Here is a 20208-nt window from a genome sequence, read left to right as displayed (position 1 = left end):
TTTTGGTAAACATTTTCGCTGACGCATCATGGATTTTAAAATTGGAGATAGTTCTAGAACTTTTCCATGGCGTGGGGTTATTATGTCATTTTGTTTGATCTGAGGCATTACAACAACTACAAAATCATGTTTAGTTTCTGAGTAGTTAAAAGCATAGTGTATGTCAGGAGTGTCCATTCTTATCCGGAAAGGGCCGGTGTGGGTGCAGGCTTTCATTCCAACCAAGCAGAAGCCACAGCTGAGTCCATTGAAAGCTAAGCTCAGCTGATTGAACAGGTGGAATCAGGTGTGACTCCTGTTGATTGGAATGAAAACCTGCACCCACACCGGCCCTTTGTGGATAAGATTGGACACCCCTGGTGTGTATTCTAAGAATATACTGTAGAACATATTGGTGAATCAAGACTATAACCGTTGTCTCACGGTACTTCCTGTTCTACTTCCCATCTTACTCCAGTTTCCATGGGGTCATTCCATCTCAAGTGGTCCAATAATTGCCAAGCTGGTTGCTTGACCATTTTAAATTACATTTTTTTTTAATGATTACCTCTATGTATTGGCATTGCAAAACCAACCAACTTTTTTATTTTTATTTTACATGGTTTAACTACAACGGACATCTTTGCATCATGGCACACAACAAATTTTGCTTATAGAGCTGTTTATGTTAGCCTCAATATCTCGGCTCAGGACAGTCCTAGCTCACTGGGACAAAAACTGATCTCTAGAACACATTGCAGGGTACATGTTCATATATAAACATTTTGCACAGTCATGTGCAACTTAAGTCCAAATGTAATGCTCCTGATTGCTTACAGTTCCACTTTTAGGGTCAATTCATAATGGGAAGGGTTTCAGTGTCAGTCTTAATCTTTTAGGGGGCATCTAGGTATGTGCATGCAGAACATTTCTGGTATGCGACTTCTCCTTCTTTAAAGAGGCGAGAAAGTGCAATTAAAAAAAAATAAAATCCCTTACTTTCAGGTTGAATATCTCTGGTGGGGGAACAGATATGAGCCTGAAATGTTGCCAGAAATAAGTGCTCTAGTGTTGCATTCTGCTGTAAAAATTGTGAGTTTGAGATTGGAGGTAAACTCTGCAGCATCGAACCAGCCTTATCTGTTGGTACAGGTGTACAGTTAGTATATGTGAATAGATTTTATCCATATATGGAAGTACAATGTCCAGTTGGGTGTTTTACAAATAAACAGTCATAAACAGAACTGTGGTGTTGTTTCTCCTGTGATAAAAGCAGTAAGTGACTACAGCTCAGAAGGCATTTACTGCTTTTATAACATGAGAAACAACAGCACAGCCCTGTGGTGTTAATCATTTTGATTTTGCAATGCCAATACATAGAGGTAATCATTAAAATTTTTTTTTGGAAACTTAAAAACAGTCAAGCAACTTGCACTGGACCACTTGAGATCACCACTTGACCAATCATCAACTACATAGAAATAAACAAATTATACAATGATGTATGGTGTGAGTTCATATTTCTAAACAAACTGTTGTGTTCTAAAATGGGAAATCCATCCATCCATCCATCCATCCATCCATCCACCCATTTTCCATACCGCGTATCCTTCAGGTCCGTGGGGAACCTGGAGCCTATCCCAGGGAGCATCGGGCACAAGGTGTGGTACATCCTGGACAGGGTGCCGATCCATCCCAGGGCACAATCATGTACACATTCATACACTATGGACACTTTGGACATGCCAGTCAGCCTACCATGTATGTCTTTGGAAACCGGAGTACCCGGAGGAAACCCCCGCAGCACAGGGAGAACATGCAAACTACGCACCCACATAGGGCAGCAGTGGGAATCGAACCCCCAACCCTGGTGGTGTAAAGCGAACATGCTGACATGCTAGCCACCGTGCGCCTTGAAATAAAATGAAAAAGAGTAAAAATTTTAATGGACACTACACTCCTTTTGGTACCTGCGTGTGAATGCATTTTTCACTCACTTCCAACATTTCCACAGAAATACAGAATGCCCAAAAGTTTACACCCCCTTTTATATTGTTTCCAATCAATCAACTGTAGACATAATCACTCAGTAAATATACCGTATATTAATCTGTGGGTGCCCAAGTACTGCGGTTTGACAAATCCTTAATTTGTATTAACATGACATATAAAGCATGAGTTGAGCATTAGTGTGTATAACTCTTACACACACACACTCACACACACGCACACACACACACCTCTCCAATACCAATCCACTGCACCCTGCTGCATATTGAAAAGTGACACTATAATTGCTATAGAAGTCTGCAGGGATGGAGAAGGATGCCTCGTCTAAACATTTTATTTGTTATGCATCACACTATTCAGTACATGTCTTTTATGTTGGGTTTCTGTCACATGTTGGCAATTTTATTAAAGTGAATGCAACATGCCTAATTCTGCTGCTAATATGCACACCATACTTGATGCACAGCAGGCTTCATGCTTATGGGCAGTTCATTTGGGAGCTGGACCGAATAATGCCAGGATGTGTTGACAGACAGATGAAAAGGTGAAAAGCCTGTCAAGCTGTGAATGGTCGCCCATTCCATGGCTTTTGTGTGCGTTCTGGGTGTGATGATTATAGCCACGGCGGCAGCCTCCTCACAAAAGGGGTGAAGTGCGAATGGACAGTTTTCCTGGCAGCCCGTCTCCTCCCCTTTAAACACAGAGTCCACAGCTGCCTCAGCTAAACTCTGCATTTCAGCCTCTCCTGATTCTGCCCCCATCTGAACTGAGCTCATGAAAAACATGTTTATTTAAGGCCAGAACATGAGCAGCTACAATCAAATCTTAAACATCTAGTACATACTGTATGCTGGGTACTTTATTGCCAATCATGTGGCAGCAGCGCAGTACTGTACATACAATCATACCAATACAGGTAAAGAGTCTACAGCTGTTCATGGCTGACAGGAGAGAAACCCAATGCGGTCTCTTGCTGTTGTAGCCCATCTACCCCAAGGTTATGTGTTCTGGTATGCTTTTCTGCTCACCGCAGTTATAAAGAGTGGTTATTTGATTTCCTGGTGGGTCAAACCCACCTGGACATTCTTCTTGTACCTCTCTCATCAAGCCAGGTGTTTCTACATGCAAGAACTGCTGCTCACTGGATGTTTTTTTTTTTTTTTTTTTGGTGCAAGATTTGGTGTAAATTCTACAGCAATGGTCACCAACCCTATTCCTGGAGAACTACCTTCCTGCAGATTTCATCTCCAACCAAAATCTAACACACCTGTTTTAGTTGATCAAGAACTTCTAATCACAATCACACACACGCTCACACACCCATTCATACACTACAGACACTTTAGACACACCAATCAACTTACCGTGCATGTCTTTGGACTAGGGGAGGAAACTGGAGTACCCGGAGGAAACCCCCGCAACACGGGGAGAACATGCATACTCCACACACAGATGGCACCGGCGGGACTCAAACCCCGGACCCTGGAGGTGTGACGCGAATGTAATCATTCTTAATCATTATGTTTACTCAAGTAAATTATTACTAGTGTAGCGGTATTTTTGGTGAAGTCAATGTGAAGTCAAAGTCTTTCCATCACTGCTGGGACCCTGAAGCTGTTAGCTGGTGAGGCTGTGCTTTATCTAGTTTTAGTTTAGAATAAATAATGGAGATGGATATAGAGTGATAGAACTGCCCAAAATTAAACAGGACATTAAAAATGTAGCTTCATAATCCTGAATTAAATCCAGATATGGAAGAGGTTCTTCAGATATGAAGCACTATAAGCAGTGCCCATCAGTGTTTGAATCAACTGGCTGGCCCCAGGGCAGCAGTGCACCATGGGATTTGGTGTGTATAAACTAGAGTCATACATCATTGAGAAGAAGGCAGCAGGAGAGAAGTGCAGGCCAATAACTCGGAGGTTAAATAACCTAATTTGGATCATGTACGCACAATTTATTTCAAGTGTCAAAAGTAGTTTCAACTTGTACTTATTATTTGAACACAAAAAGAGGAATGAACAATACCAAGAGAATGTACTTCTGTTTCCTGGCATGTTGTTAGGCTGTTCCTCTTGGTGGGTAAAGAGCACGCGGAGTTAGTTGGTGGAGTGCCAGGCTACATCCATAGTGAGTCCAAGTGATTAAATGGGCTAATTCTTCATGATAACTTCTTAAAATATTAAACAGAGCGAGTTCGTTTTGCATTATTTGGCATGTAGACCGAAGCCGTGATCAACATACCATACAGCAAAAGGGAAAAGGTTTACTAATTGGGATTAGTATGATTACCACTGCGAAGTTATTATTTACCACTAACAGCATGAGTATTATTCTTTAAATACCACAATAATTTTCCAAAGGTTACAAATTTTCATTTATTAAATAGCTTTTTATCCATTTAGAGTTACATTTAACATTGTTGAATGTCCCCGAAGCAAGTTAGTTCCTATTACGTATACATGTTAACAGCTATAAACATAGGTTCTCTCACTAGCCTCTCTTTCTTTCTCATTCTCGTAGTTCGAAACACATCTTGTCATGTTACTGAGTCCTGAAATTGGAGACTCCATCCAAAAGTTCTAAGCATCTCATAGAAATCATCAACCTATGAACATTTGAATCCATTTTTGCGGTGCATCCCCTACACAAGTGCCTGTGTAAGTTTTTACTTTAGAACACGTCTACATATAGCACATTAATGTATAAACCTGGAATATGAATTAGAGCCAGCACTACTGTCAGAGGCGCTGTTGTAGAAAACTAATGCACCTTCTGACCAATCAGACTGGAGCACTGAGTGTAATTATAGAGCAAAGTACTATGATTAGAGAATAAACGACATTGCCACATTAAAATGAGGAATGTTATAGAGTTTAAAGACACATGGAAAATTTTAACACACTTTTGTAAATATATAGTACTATTTGCTCACCTTCATGGCTAGTTTATATCGGGGGAATAAAAAAAAAGAAAAAAAAAAGTTTAGATTCCAAAAATATCATTCTTGTACTGCTCGTAAAACATCTGCTTTAATAATATTTTGCTTAATAAAGTTATCTGAATGTTGCTTACTCAACCTTCCAAGTTAGAAAAATATGAATATTATGCAAATCTAATGCAAACATTAACTTTCCATTAACATAAAAATGTTGACTCAACGTTGTAGGTCTTGATCTTGGAGACAGGTGGATATAAACTGTATTCTAAATAAATAAATTATTCTAAATAACTCTTTCCTAAATAATCAGTAAATAAGTCCAAGGTCAACACCTCAAGAAAGTATTGCAACAAAGAAAAAGTGAAACAGGACGTAGCAAAGGGGGGAAAAAAAAACAGAAATTACACTCAGAGCTGACAGAAATTAAATATAAATGACTGAAATGAACATGAGTGAATATGAATTGTGTAAATATACTGAGTAATGAGTGAAAACAGGAAACAGGTGTGCACATAGGGGAATAAGCCAATGAGGGTCAGGGGTGGAGTCAGGACCAGGAAGCAAAAGTGCATATCAAAATAAAATTGAATTCAAACCAATTGAGCAAGTGAGGTTGTACAGTATAAAAACCTTCTCAGAAAACCAGAAATTTAGAATATTCCTGGAGCAAAAAATTCCTAGATTTGTAATGTTTCAGAAAATGAATAAATCAACAAACCATGAATTGTTTGGTGGGATTAAACCGGATTAACTTTATTGTTTACTTTAAGTGATAACAGTAATTAAGTTGTTTCATGGACATTCCACAGTAAATATACCTAGAAATAAACAGATCATTAATTAAAAATTGTAATCATTGGAAAATTGCTGTGGTAGCTATAAATAGAATAATATATATATATATATATATATATATATATATATATATATATATATATATATATATATATATATATATATATATATATATATATATAACTTCAGTCATCTCATGTGGTTTAGGGTTTACTCATCATTTATACATCATCATACACTGCTCTACAACTAATGTCTATAGAACTTAGCGAAACTTGTCATTCTGAAAATAGCCATCATAACTCACATCTGAAACTGAATTGGCAGATCTGCTCATTATCATGTTGGCCCCGTCTTGCAGGGTGTCGGTGGTGAGGTTTCGAAAGTGGGAGGAAATCTCCTGCAGTTTAGAGGATTAAGGGCTACAAAGTGCCCGCCAGAAGAAAACGAGGGCCAGCCAGTGGAGTGATACAAGTGAATTAAGAGATTAAGATGGTTTATAAAGACAGATTACAAAGCCATTGGGGTTTCTGAATGGGAAAGACAAACCTTGAGATGGGATAATTCCCTTGTACTTTTCTCTCATGGATAGGCTATTATTTCACATCGCACTCTCTTGCTCTTGAATCGATTAGTAATGGACACCCAGACTGAGACTTTGGCCTCAAAGAGGTCTGAGAGATGGAATGAGAAATAGATACGACAGATAGAGATAGAGAAAGATAGAGAGGGTGGACAGAATCAGTTTTTGTGGTACTGTTACACTGTCTATGTGTTTCGGAGTGTCTGATTGCTTCTGTTCCTGTGTAGACTACACATCCAACATGGCTGGGAGGAGAGATTTACCGACTTCATCCCAGTCGTCCCAGCACAACAAATGGGATGTGTACAGTACAAGGCAGCTGGCTGAGATATGAGAATAATTTTGAGTGAAGAATTTTACACACGTTACAACATGGCGTTTTTTTTTTTTTTTTTTTTAGCTTTGTACTGCCATAACGTCTATAAAACAACTGAATAAAGTCTGAGTGATTGTTTAGGATTATATTGTATACATTATAGAAAGAAACCCAGTTCAGCTAGCATAGCACTGAAGAAAACATACCAATTCCTTAAAAAACAAAACAAAACAATACAAAAAAAAAAAAAAACAACAACAACAAAAAACTGCCATAGCCAATTGTGGCCAGAAAAAAAGAGAAGCTTTTCACTATAATACCATCCAATTGGTCCATGACCAAGTAAAATATGTAACAAAGTTACATTTTGGATATCGTAAAGATGATGTGCTAGAATACAATTGAAATTTAATTAGATGTCTAACAAAATACAGAACAAAAGTCTTTTTTTTATGTTACCTAGCTGTACCTGCATCTGTAGCTGAATCTCAAAATGTACATTTAGTGCAGTTTACTGGCTATACAAAGCCATTTTGTTGTACCATAGGTCAAAGGTCCTCAACTGGTGTTCCAAGGTCTAGATGTAGACCCAGCAAAGTATTTCAGACGACTGAACTGTGTCTAATTTTCTCATCATGAAACTTTATCCAAAGTTTATCCAGTCATTTGCGATTATGTACGTTATTTTGCTGAAGGCAGCTTATCAGACCAGAGGCTAGCTACAGGGCTAGAGGCATTAGATCAGAAAGGGGCAAGGTTTCACAGAGATTTTTCAATTCTCTCTTGTTTAAAAAAAACAAAAACAAACAAAAAACATTAACAATGAAAACAAAATGAACAGATAAATATGTGTTTACCTGCGTCAAATGAAAAAATCTCTGGGCGTCAACAGTGGTAACATTAAGCACGATTACACAACAAAATATAACCACTTTGAAAAGCCATATTCATTTATAACCACCAATGGTTACACATTAAAACATATCTGTTGTTGCAATTCAGTGATATTAGCTGTTTTGCTGCATTCATAAGCAAGGAATTTTTTGTAGCTGGACCTTCAAAAATTTAAGTTCAATACCGCTCACCTAGGTAGAATACGTAAGTAGTAAATAGGAAGTTATTTGAGATTTAACCTAATTGGCTGTGCTTTCCAGATGGGAGGGATGGAGTATTGTCTATCCCCTGTCAATCACAGAAACACTAGCCAATTGTGGGTATTTGTGAGCTCATGTATGCAGAAGAGGGCGGATAGCGCTTTCCTCTGAGTGTGTTATATCTATGGCTATCTTGATGTGTCTCGGATGAAGCATGTGTTTGTATTCAACGTCTCTGGGAGGTAGCTGTCATATGATAGGTGGGTGGAAATTGGCCCAGACCTAATTAGGGAGAAAATGAGGGGAAATCATCTAAAAAAGATAAGTAAATACGGATAAGTTTCACATCATTGTCTCTGCGTCTCAATTCTGAAGGTCTCTAATTTGTGTCACGATGTACCAGAACTAAATAGTTTTTTGTTCGTGGAATGTGCTGTTCTGAGCATTCCTAATCACCTCACCTTTCATCCTCACTCTCTCTCGCTCTCTCTCTCTCTCTCTGTGTTCTTCTTCTTCCTCTTATTATTATCTGGTAGACTAGACATCTTTAGTTCTCATGTCACTCGAACCTACGTAATAGATGTTTTGATTTTATCTGTGACCTCTTCCAATTGACATTTATCATTCTTTATCAATACTTCTGAGTGTATATATACTACGCTTTCTGTATTATTAAACTAAGAAGCTTTCACTGAACTTGGTGTCGGTGTGACTTCTTCCTGAGCTCGGTAAAGACGAATCAGTCAGCACAGGGTCCGAATTCTGGTTCTGTGACCGGTATCGGACACAGAATACCGTCTGTATTTGTAACAATTATATATTTGTAACGCATATTTGTACAATATTTGTAACAAAATATTGTAAAGAGAGAAACTACAACTGATGCAAGCCATGAGAGACCTGCTGGCATGAATGTAGGGTTTCTAGACACGGAGAAGCAATTTGAAGAGATGTAGGGGAAAAATAATAATTAATAAATAATACAAGCTTTAAAAATGACTAACATTGGAAAACAAGCCTCAGGAACAAATACAATGAATATGGAACTGAAAATGAGAGCACATTGTGGGAGGGGTAGATGGAAAGTGCTGTCCGCTGCAAAGTCTCCAAACAAAGGCAGAGTGCAGGAAGAGTTCCTTCAGCCTCCTTCCCTTCTTAGAAGAACCAGTAAGCACTTTTTCCCTGACTTGAAAAGCTCACACAAACTCAACCCATCAGCACTTTTTTCCCCCACGCAAAAAGCAGATCCAGGTAAAGCGGAGCTCGCACACAGGATTGCTCCTCCACATCCTTCCCGTGTCAATCTTGCTCTCAGGATTTTTGTCTCTGTTTTCATCAAGTTTTTCTTCACTGTATATCCACCTATATGGGTCGCTCTCTTTCTCTCTCTCTTTAGAGCTTCATCCCCCTAAATCCCTTCCTGCTCCTGAAGCCTGGCTGTCAGAATCCATTATACAGGCAGAGTTCAGAAAGATAACTCGCTAAGATCACAACACATCCTTTAAACCCGCCATTGTGTCTCACGTTGCGTTTTATGTTGCTGTAAAAAAAAAAAAAAAAAGGGGACAAATATATTGCATCCACTTGAACTGTTCCAGTTTGTGCCACTAATAGACTGGTTATGTTCATTGTTTCAGTAATTGGAATGCCTATTGTGTTAGATTAAATAAAATCCTTAATTCCCCCATTAAATGCGCTTTCTCAACAATAGGATGTGATTTATAATGAGCGCTAACAAATAGCCATGTTTATGGAACAAAAGATGAACGTGGTTTAATGAAAAGAAAAAAAAAAGGCACCCAGAAAGCTGCAGACATCCACGGATGAAGGCAAGGGCACACGCCCACACACCTACGCACACACACACACACACACACACACACACCTACACATACACACATCACTGGTTGAATGGCAGAGCTATTCATGCAACCGGAGTCCCCCACTGTGAGCAGCACTCTCAGAGGGAACTTGAACTGAGACACAAATTACATTTTCTGCACAATTAAAGCAGCGGCAGGGCTAAGTGTGGAGAGAGTGGCCTGCGCCCCTGCAGGCCCTGCTGCTCAGCATAATGGCCATGTGATGAAGATGGCCCCCAGTTAATTAGCTCCTGAAAATACTCATTCTCGCCTCAGCACCACTGAAGGAAAAGCGGTAACCTTGTGCGTGCAGACAGGCATCTCTCGGCAGACCTGCTGCGACAGCCCGCAGACCTGGTTACACCGGCCTTTCCACCGAGTGCCAGGTTCATGTTCCATTAATTAGCGAGTAATTAACGTTCATTACTATCTCTTCTAAAAGAGGAACAAACATATAAACAAGGTGAAAATGAACAAGGGTGTTCTATCTCCAAAACATTCTATGCATGCAGCAATAATCAAATATGAATGCATTACTCAGAATAAACAGATAGCATGTTATAAACGAATACAAACACAGATACAAATAGGGGGTACACTATTAATTTTTTTTAAAATAGAAAGCTTGCCAGAGAGGTTTGGATCTGGTTGAGCAATAAAAAAAGAGAGGGAACGAGAGGATACAAGACCACATAAAGACCATTTTTATTAACATAAATGTGCAGGGGAGCACATTACAGCCTTAGTAACGGCCTGGTCAGGGTTTTAGTGGTTTACACTAGGCTACTAGTTTGTTTAAATTTTAAGAAATAAAGCTAATTAAATTTGCTATTCTTTAACACAAGCAACAGAAGAAAATATCTCAAGCAGGTACAAATAAAAAGAATAACTGCACGAGCAGGATTTAAAAAAATAATAATAATTCTCTAGTTCAATCTAGTTATGAAATCGTGTGATGTCGAAATCACACATCATGCTGACAGTGCTGCTTTTCAAGCTCTGGATTTTTCCAGTGTTTTTCTGTTGGCATAGTGGAAGGGTTCTTATTTCATTTAAATGCAAGAAAAAAAGTGTCTGAATGGGCGTGCGATTGTGCATTGTAATGGGTCGGCACCCTGTCCTTGTGCCCGAGCTCACTGGGATAGGCTCCGGGCTCCCCTGTAACCCTGTGTAGGATAAGCAGTATAGAAAACGAATGGATAGACAGAAACCCTCCATAGAAGCACTGGGCTTCATTCTGTAATGTCAAACAATTTTGGAGACATTTGTTGAGAGGGATCTTGGTCCATTCCTCCACAGAATTTTTTTTGTTTATATTCTCAGATTTGTGCACATGGACTTCCCTCATCAAATCAGACAAGGTTTTCAAAAAGGATCAAATCTGGAGAATGATACGGTTCCTTTGTGTGTTGATTTTGGAGATATCGTTGTGATTGTTTATTTTCTTGAAGTATTCAGTAATCCTACCTATAGTCAAGACTTAACCTGGCAGAGCCCACCAGTTTTTTTGGTATAGTCAATGTTCATGATGAGTCAGCCAGCTCCAGCTCTAAAGTATCAATGGTCCACCAGGATATTTTACATTGCAAAGCTGATTGCGCTTACTGGTAATTTTTTAACCGTTTATGTATTTCCAAAGTTATTTAAATACGTGTCCAAGTGAACAACTGTTGTATTGTATTTGTCTCGTTTGTTTGGAAAGATTTTTGGTTTTCTCCATGGTAATGGATGACAGATTTGATACTGTAAATTTAGTTGACATGTTCTTCAGGGATGTCACTGAATTTGCCACATATATTATTGAGTTTGTAATGATAAAATTAATTGTCAGAGGTAAGCGTTTTACTCAATTATTTCCATTTAAAGTGGCATGTTTATAATGTGTTTAGTGTATGTAATCAAATTGCCCATTCTTGCAGGTGCCAATAATTCTTGAATGGACAAGAATTGACACTTTGCAACTTGGATATAAAAGTGCTTTATATGCATTTCGTTGCCTAAATATTCACCACCTTTGAACTTTTCTACATTTTGGAATGGAACTGGATTAATTTGGACTGTATGTCATGGATCTACACAAAATAACCCGTACTTCTGAAGTGTGAGAGAAATCAATAGCTTTTCAATAAATATTGACAAATATTAAAACATAAAATTAGTGACTGCATAAGTATTCACCCCTGATGCTGTGAAACTCCTAAATTAGTTCTGGTGCCATCAGTTCACGTAAGAAATCAGATGAATAGTTGAATTTTATTTTATTTCCTCTTCTTCTTCTTCCTCTTCTTGTTCTTCTTCTCCTTCGTCTTCTTCTTCTTCCTTTTAATATTCTGATTTGTAAAGAATTATGAATTTATATGATCTTCCCCACTTTAATATTGCATGCTGTTTTGTGTAGATTCATTACAGCATAATCCTCATTAAATCAGTTCCAGGTTGTAACACTACAAAATGCAGGAAAATTCAATGCAGGGTGTGAATAATTATGCAGGGCACTGTGTTCCACTTTTAATTCTCTTCTGTCTCAGGTCTCAGGTGTTAAGGTGGAAGGAAAAGAAATTGGTTATTAAAAGAGAGTTCCTTCAGAATAATGATCTGGATTACACTTCTGTAAAAAACCAACACGAAAAAAGTCACGCCAAAAGAGAAAAACGAGTCTTTGTGGCAAATGTTCTAGGATAGTCTTTTCTTATCTACAGGGCTGTGAAAAAGTATTTGTCCCTTCCTGATTTCTCATATTAAATAAATAAATAAATAAATAAATAAATAAATAAATAAATAAATAAAAAAAAGTTAAATCTTAAAACAAAATACAACATAAAACAAAGGCAACCTGAGTAAACACACAATACAGTTTATTTATTATTTATTTCTATTAAAGCAAAAATTCACCAATGTGAAAAACTAATTGCCCCCTTAAACTTAAAATCTGGTTGTGCCACTTTTAGCAGCAATATGTCACAGCTCAGTCTGATCAGAACTCCGGGGATGGTGAGCGCATGCGTGCATGAGAAGTGAGTGTTGAATCTTGGGAATTTGAGTTCTGATCTGACTGAGCTGTGACACAATAACTGCAACCAAACGCTTCCGATAACTGGAGATCAGTCTCTTACTTACTTCTAGGACTAGGACTTACTCCTATGCTTTGTATTATTGTCTTGCTGCATAATCCAGTTGTGCTTGAGTTTCAATTTACAGAATGAAGACCGGACATTCTCTGTTAGGATTTTCTGGTAGATAGCAGAATTCATGTTTCCCTCAATTATTGCAAATTGCCCAGATCCTGGAGGAGCAAAGCATCCCCACACCATCACACTTCCACCACTAGGGTTGTGCGGTACAGCTCAAAAATGTATCACAATATAATGTTTCATATCATTTGGTATCGCTAATTATTGGTTAATTTAAAAAAAAAAAAAAAAGTTTTTTAAACAAAGACCAGTAGAAAAAAAGGGTTTGAATTTAACCACTGTATTTAAAAAAAAAATTACATACTTTATTAAGGCAAACAACAAATACTGTTAGTTTTAAAAGTCAAAAACAAAATAGAATGTAAGCAAACATCTTATATGAAGATTAAATAAATAAGTGTTAAAGAAACTCTTGAACTTAGTAAATAAAGTGTTACAAAATGTGTGCAGTGTAAACGTAGAACAGTCAAGGCAAACTTTAAGGGAGATCAACATTGTATTATAGCGCAGAATGTGACTCCTGGTGCTCTGGTTTGTGCTCAGCCTGTTAGCATTCATCTGTTGGTCAGATGAAAAGAAACCAAAAAAAAAAAAAAAAAACTGCCACACTGGCGAGCTGACATGTCCTTTTTTTTATTCACAATGTCCTCTTATACAATACGCAACTTGTTATTGGCTGTTTGCTTTTCACTTGTAGTACACTCCTTTATCAAGGCATATGATAGGCTGTTAATGATCCAGGGATGGTGCGCACTTGAGGGTTGTTCACGCAACCAAACTTCATGTCTGTTTACAAATTATCGAGCACTATACCGAACATTTTTTCTATCGTTACCGATAAAGGTGTACCGATACCGTTTTATCGCCCAGCCCAAGCCACCACCATGTTTGACTGTAGGTATGATGTTCTTTTTGTGGAATTCTGTGTTTGGTTTACAGGATCCCTGTCTTCAACAGTTCCACTTTCAACTCATTAGTCCACAGAATATTCTCCCAAAAAGGTTTGAGGATCATCAAAGTGTGTTTTGGCAAAATTCAGATGAGTCTTAATGTTCTTCTGGGTTAGCAGTGGTTTTTTGCCTCACCACTCTTCCATGGAGCCTTTTTTGCCCAGTGTCTTTCTGATAGTGGAGTCATGAACAGTGACCTTTATTGATGCAAGAGAGGCCTGTAGCACCTTTGATGTTGTCCTTGGCTTTTTTGTGTCTTGTTGGATGAGTAGCTGCTGTGATCTTGAAGGGAATTTTGAAGGTTGGCCACTTCTGGGAAGGTTCACTACTGTGCAGAGTTTTTCCATTTGGAGATAATGGCTCTCACTGTAGTCCTTTGGAGTCCCAGAGCCTTTGAAATAGCTTCGTAACCCTTCCCAGACTGATGTATTTCAATCACCTTCTTCCTCATCATTTCTGGAATTTCTTTCAACTTTAGCATAGTGTGTTACTCTGTAAGACCTTTTAACCAACTTCTTGCTGTTGAAAAAGTTCTATTTAAGTGTTGATTTGATTAAACAGGGTTTGCAGTAATCAGGACTGGTTAAGTCTAGTCCAGCCGAACCTCAATTTGAATGCAGTTTTATAGATTTGGGGAATTAGTAACTATAGGGGCAAATACATTTTCACACATTCCTAGTTGGGTATTGGATAACTTTTTTGCTTCAATAAATAGCATTATCATTTAAAGAATGTATTTTGTGTTTACACATCGCCTTTGTTTTATCTTAGATTTTGTTTTAATTTCTGAAACAATTAAGTATGAGATACACACAAAAACAGAAAAAATCAAGGGCAATATATTTTCACAGCACTGTATAAATTAAATTAGTTTTACCATTCATATATATATATATAAGACAACTACAAAAATCCTACCAAAAACGTTACCATTATATGGAATGGTTTTTATGAGAGAAAATGATTATTTCATCGATTGCCATGAAGAAACAAATGTCTAATTAATCATGTCTAATTAATAAATAAACAAGCTTCTTTAAGGAAACAAAATGGTTCTTCTACAACACCTTTATGTTTACAAATGCAGTACCTATACTATATAGCATATCAATATATCTATATACCGTGTAACTTTCTCTCTATTTTTTTCTTCTCTCACTCATTTTGTTGGCTCACACCCGATTTTGGCGGAGAGCTCCAGGCAATATTTGTGTCACTCAAATATTTTGGAAAATCATACTACCCACTTCTATTTTTCAAAATCTATTATCGGTCTTTACAGCAGCGGTGAAAGCTTCGTGTCAATGCATGCGTGATTAAATACCATGCTGCTCTGGTATTTCCAAAATATTGACTAGACATAATGGTAGAAGGAGCTCCAGCCTTTTCATCTCTTCTCATCCACTTGAAGCCAATTTTCTCAGTCACTAGGCTTCACTTTAGTCATCTGACTGCCTCAGAGCTCCCTGGAAGAGAGCAAAATGACCTACCGCTGTTGTTCAAAAGCATTTAAACATGGCTCATGGAGTGTCCATAATGACTATGTGAATTTAGACAGCTAGAGAGATGTCATTCTGCCATATTCTCTGTCCAATCTTGTTCTTGACATCCACGAAGTGTGGGGAAAAAAAAAATCTGAGATAACTGTTAGGGTTTCAGACAAAGTGTCTGTGTGGAGGTCTTACAAGCGGTCCTTAGGAATTAAATTCATTTTCCGAACTCAAACTTTATACAGTGGATATAAAAAGTCTACACACCCCTGGTAAAATGGCAGGTTTTTGTAAAACAAACAAACAAAAAAACAACAACAAACAAACAAAAAAAAACCCCAATCATGTCAGAAATATTTTCATCCTCAATGTGAAATTACAATGTATAAAAGTTAAGTGAAAAACAATCAGAACCATTTTAGGTGAGAATTAAAAAATGATTTAAAAAAAATAATAATAACCTGGTTGCATAAGTCTGCACACCCTTTTATAATTGGGATGTGGCTGTGATGAGAATGAATCACATTCGATTTCATGTTCAAAAGTTATTATCATATACCTGTTATCAATGAAATTATTCTGATTAATTAAAACCAAATAAAGACCAGCTGTTTCTGTAGGATTTTATTGACATCCTCTTGGTTTCAGGTGACAGAACAAACCATGGTATTGCAACTAGCTTACAAAGCATATCGTGATATCTCACTTGTTGAAAGATATAGACCATGAGAAGGGTATAAAATAATTTCCAAAACATTAGATGCACCATGGAACACCTTGAAGACCATCATCAACAAATAGAGGAAATGGAGCACCACAGTGACATCACCAAGAACAGGACATCCATCCAAAATTTACAAAAGGACAATTCAGTCCTGGGATGTCACATGTTTACATTTCTTAACTGTAGGTAAATAGTTGGCAGGTGTGTCAATACAGTATATTGGATCAGTGTATTAGGTCTTAAAGTGACAGCAGTCTAATAAACCTGCTGCTGTCTGTATCATTAATGTTAATCGAACAACAAAAGACAAAGAGAAAATCACTCACTCACTCATTTGACTGAATCACTTCAGTAAATTGAATAAGAATCGCCGTAGTATATGTCATACAGTCAAGTCTATTTTATTTCACATTGAATCGCTTTATTCAATGTCCGTAGTATTTCTTACTTGAATACTACTCATAGACCTACCTGAGAAAACATATCGTTATCATGAAATAACATTACAGTCATTTTGCCTACCCCTAACCATTAGCATTTGGTGATTCCAGTCTTGAATTTCACATGAAATGTGAAATGTACTTCTTAATGTAGTAAATTAAAACGAAAAAAAAAAAAAGTTACAAGAACAGAGCTGTGCTCAGAGTTTGTTTGTTTGTCATTCATAGACAGATTAAAAGCAGTAATAAAGCATGAAGCTTGTCATTATGACGTGCTGCTGAATGTAACTCAACTCTGTACTCTCTCTCTCAGTCTATATAACTGTGGGGGCGAGGCATCAAATAACTGAAATGTCAACTCGAACTGGAGGACTCAATACAGTGTGATACAATAAAAAAAAACAGCTTCATTTGTATTTTCATATGCTTTTAATATAATAAGTTCTACATATACCTCTTTAGCCCTGTTTCTCTGTGAAACAATTTCTTGATAGGAAACTAGCTGAGGTACTGATGACATGAAATAAAAACATTAAATGGCAATGGTAAGATGTAATAGTGGCATTTAAAAAAAAATTATATTTATGCTGCCACTGGTGTGTGAAGGTTAAAATATTAATTTAACAGCTCAGTGTTGAGTTTACAATTGCAATTTTAAATCATTTTACAATTTAATTACTTTCTGGACTCGGCCGGACTCGACCATTAAGGACTCGGACTCGATCGGTTAAGGACTTGGTCTCGACAAAGGTGGACTCGGACACGATACTAGAGGCACTTTGTCTTACTTCTTACAGCGTTGTTGTCTTATTTCTTTTTTTCTCTTCTCACCATGATGTATATGATGTATTGTTGATATTGTGTGGAAAGGGTTCACCATTCTTTATAGATAAAAGACTGATAGTGTTCCCAAATATAAGCTCAAAATTGCTTTTAGGTTTTCATATTCTACCTGCCTGTTATTGGTGCATCTCATTCAGTCCTCGTGAGGGAATTCCTGATTGCTTCGATGGTGGCCGGATATAGGAATGTGTCACGTTCCGTGACAGGATAGATATTTATATATTTATATGTATATGTAGTCAGACAGCTTATGAGATTTGATGTCTAGAGGGGGAATGTACAGTATTTGGTAAGCAGAGTGGAATATATGCAAAAAGACAGCCAGCCTGAGGATAGAACCCCATAGTGTTATTGCACTGTCTTCATACATGTGCAGAGAAGAACTGTGAAGTATGGTTGCAGGAAATTGCAACGGTGTTCACGCACAATCCTGGCAAAATGGCTCAGTGGTGGCAGGGGGAGGAAACTGTTTATAAATCTTTTAGTTGCAGAGTCTAAACTCAGTAAAAAGGATGAGATGGAGAAGGAGGGGACTGAGAAAATTGGATCAGAAAAGCTTCCCATCGTGTATAGGGTGAAGGGCAGAATGGAACTGAGGACATTCGGAATACAGGATCAGAGATAGAGCAATATTTTCCAGGCTCACACTGTGAAGAAAAAACAGACAAACAAACAAACAAAAAAGATTTTTTTTTAAAAGTACACTCCAGCAAAATGAGCAAAACACACCAAATAGTACAAGAATGATAAAAAGGGAATGTGCTATCAACTGTTTTATTATGTTTGAAGGCAATAAATAAATTTGCTCCCTTTGGGTTGTATCTAGAGTTGAGCTACAGATATCGGCTTGAGCAAGGAGCAGTATTAAATCCAGCGTCACTGCCTTTACAATTTGATCTAACCATAATATATCAAGCTAAACTTTATTTTTGTGCTGTAAAAAACAATGGAATACAAATCAAAGCCTGTAATGAATAGATAAATGTGACACTTTATTAATTAATGTTATTTCATTTCTTTAAACTCCACAAAGGGTTTTTTTTCCCACAGCGAGGACAGCATCTTAATCTGATATCCTGCTTATCTCGAGTATTTTTTATTAATTAGGGATAAAAGTACAAACAACAGCAAGCCAGCTGTAGCAGATGAACAACTGTATCATAGCAATTGAGTGCTTGGTCAGCTTATCCTTCAAACCCTGGGGATGTTTCGTTTACAGGACAGCACATAAATTAGGTTTAGGCTTAGGGTTAGGGTTAGCCCTAACCCATATTGTTTAATAATACCAAATGAAGAATAAAAACAGAATTTCCTACTTCAGTCTGCATTTGATATTCCTAATTTTCTTTTGTGGGCTCTAAAGCCAAGTGCTTGTGTTTAAAGAGAGTTGTCTAGACACTGTTATAAATCAATATAAGTATCCTGCGCTCTCGCTGCCATGGCCCGGGTTCGATTCCTGGGCAGGGAATCAACCCAGCCTCTGGGTCCCAAGCCCGGATTAAAATGGGAGGGTTGCGTCAGGAAGGGCATCCAGCATAAAACTTGTGCCAAATCAAATATGCGGACCTATGATCGGCTACGGCAACCCCTAACAGGAGCAGCCGAAAGACCAACAACATCACGCAGGTGATTTAACATAATTGATCATATAATTTGTGAGCCCAGAAAACCAACTTTAGCATATACTTAACCTGACTCTAAAGACACAAACACTTTCCCCATGTAAATATCGATGCAATTTTTGGACTTAAGTCTGACATCAATGTTCAAGTCAGCTCATCACACAATTTGTGCCTAGGATCACTTACTAAATGGGATTTAATAATGTGCATAATCCCATGTCTGCTATTTAAATGCAAAATGAAAACTTTATTACATTATACTTTCTCATTATTATAATGAGAACATGTTTATATTACACATTTGGTAAAGTTGGTTTCATATTACATATTCGCACCTCCAAAGATAACAGCATGTAATGGGAGCCTGTAAAAGTGTTTTTTTTTTTTTTTAAATATACCACATATTTATTTTACATTCATACATTATGTTCTGCATCTCATTGCCTTTAATCAGCATTGTAGACATTTCTGTCTCAGTTTCCTCGAGCTCTGAGATCCAAACTTACCATGACCATCATAAACATGAGCAGCACACTCACTAACATCATTTTATTCTTATTGCATTATTTCCTGCCATAATTTACACTACACAATTATTATTTATAAAATCACTATATGTGAAATTTTTCTGACTGCACTCACAAATGTGACACTGACTACGTTTACATGGACAGCCGTAATCTAATTATTGACCTTACTCCGAGTAAGACAATATTGTGATTAAGGAGTTTACATGAGTCGCTTTTAGAATATTCCTTTCATGTTCCTGTTTGACATGTTATAGAACATAGATCGATTTACGGCACACGTCATTACGTCACCGCGCCACGCCGTCCGACGTTCCCTCCAGAATTTGACGTATCAACATACAATTGGTCTTCATTATGGTACCGTATACAGTTTTGGGGGTTTTTATTTAAAAATTTTTACGAACGCTTCAAGTGCGGTTAATTATTTGTCGTGCTGTACGTGCAAACAGACTGCTTGAAACCGTGGGCTGCGTCCCAAACCGGGTACTCACCTATTATATAGTAGCTGAGATACATGTATTTCATCTACTACAGGCCTATAGTAGGTAAGTACACGGTTTGGGACGCAGCCGTGCTCTCTTGTTCACTGTAAAACAGTTGAGCACTGCCATGTGTGTATGTGTCCTGTCGCAAAATGCGGTCAAAACTCTCACACGACGTTAATAATGTGATTAAGGTGTTTACATGTCTGTAATACACATCGATAATGCGACTAAAACACGAGTACACCACATGTCTTAATTCGATTTGTGTTTACTTCGAGTACGACCTTAATCGGATTAAGGTAATTAAAAATCGCTGTTTACATGGTAGTTTCTTAATCAGAGTATCGTCTTAA

Source organism: Ictalurus punctatus, chromosome 18 (genome assembly GCF_001660625.3).
Source record: "Ictalurus punctatus breed USDA103 chromosome 18, Coco_2.0, whole genome shotgun sequence".
In the NCBI taxonomy this organism is placed as follows: Eukaryota; Metazoa; Chordata; class Actinopteri; order Siluriformes; family Ictaluridae; genus Ictalurus; species Ictalurus punctatus.
The sequence above is the reverse complement of the archived record's forward strand: the minus strand, read 5'-3'. Positions refer to the sequence as shown.